Source organism: Drosophila subpulchrella, chromosome X (assembly GCF_014743375.2).
Source record: "Drosophila subpulchrella strain 33 F10 #4 breed RU33 chromosome X, RU_Dsub_v1.1 Primary Assembly, whole genome shotgun sequence".
Taxonomy (NCBI): Eukaryota; Metazoa; Arthropoda; class Insecta; order Diptera; family Drosophilidae; genus Drosophila; species Drosophila subpulchrella.
The window spans coordinates 11,786,129-11,787,838 of record NC_050613.1 but is presented as its reverse complement, the minus strand read 5'-3'; positions in this window follow the sequence as shown (position 1 = coordinate 11,787,838).

Below are 1,710 nucleotides of genomic sequence, written 5' to 3'. Positions count from 1 at the left end.
ATATATTTGAATATATATATACCCATATATGTATATATATCCCCAAAAAGGAGGGGGTGGGGGGGTTTTGGGGTGTACGATGGTAGGACAGTTGGAGGACAGAGCTTGTGTTCGATGGCCAGGGCACGAAACTCGCCACACGCTAAGAAAAGTTATTACTCTAAGAAGTCTAAGAAATTCTAAAAAAAACATTGCATACTTTTCAGCATCTTTGCAGACCGAATAAAATCTCCTTTGTAAAACTACGGTTTAACAAATAATTATTGGTTTTTAAGATTTCATTTTGCAATTATCATAGGTCAACGTCTTAAAAAATATAAAATAGTTTAGTTTGCTATCACTTTTTAAGAGGTTTGTGCTTAGATTTCTTAAGGTTATTTTTTAAAGGTTACCTTAAAAGAAGTCGTACTTTAAGATTGGGCTGTTTGTTTAAAAATATTTGAAAATAAATCTATGCCAGAAATAAATGATTTAAGTTCCTTTGTATAATTAATAAAAAATTCCCTAAAGCTATACTTAATGGGAAATAAATCACACATCAAGTGAGAGTTCAATACTTGAGCCTACTAAATTTGTTTTCAGTGCAAAAGCCTTCCCATTTCGAAGGAAAAGGAGCTGGGATCCTTTGGATATTTGCAAGAAATGGCAGTTAGTCCGTCCAGGTGGTGCCTGGCATCTGTGTCTGGTCCTTGCTGGCGGTCTCCTTTTGCCTTTTCTTCTACTCTTCTACGCTTTTACCTTTCTTTTTTGTTTTTCCCCTTGCTTTTTCCCCGCTGTTGTTTTTGTTTTTTCTCCTTCACTTATTTTGCTTACATGAGTGGAAGCGACAGGAATGCTCAGCGCTGTCCTCAGTTCGAGTCCTGGCTAAAAAGGAGCAAGGGGGCGGAGGATATGGGTGGGCGGTGGTTGCGGTTAGCAAGGACCCAACTAGGACAAAAGAGCAATACTATTCAGACACACACACACACGCACACATGGGGCACTCATACATGCATATGGTATATGTATAAGCCGCGGTATATAAGGATTGGCATTACATACACAGGCTCGCCTACTCCTTTCCTCGCTCCCTCTCTTTCCCGTCCATGCTCGCTCTCCCTCTTTTGCCTCTGTCTCTGTCTCTATCTCATATGTATTTGACTGTCCCCATGACAGTATCCCCCTAACCCCGCCCCTGCCCGCTGAGGTCCTCGCACAAAAATGAAACACCGCAAAGCGTGTTGCTTGACATGTGATTGAGGACGACGTTTATAGGGATACACACACACACTAACACGAGTGTACGTTAGGGTGGACCTTTAAAATAAATGGCAATGGAAATGGAAATGTTTTAAAGATCCTATCTTTATCCTATATACACTTTTTTACATATCTTGTTTGGGATAAACTTTGTAAACTTACTGCTTTTGATATGTTAATCATATGTACTGAAAGATCAATCTCAAAATATAGATCAATCAAAAATATAGACTTCATAATATCATGCCACACACTAGGGGCTTAAAATCACTTCTAAATGTTATTTAAGGTGTCTAAAAGTATGCAGCGAATAAAGGATAGTCGTATTTCTGAATGAACTCGTTGTACTTTTGAGCTTAAAATATATTGCTGCATACTTTGAGACACCTGAAATGACATGAAGTGATATAAAATCCCTATTGATTAATATCTGGTTCCCCAATGAAAATTTGATATTTTATAAAATGGATA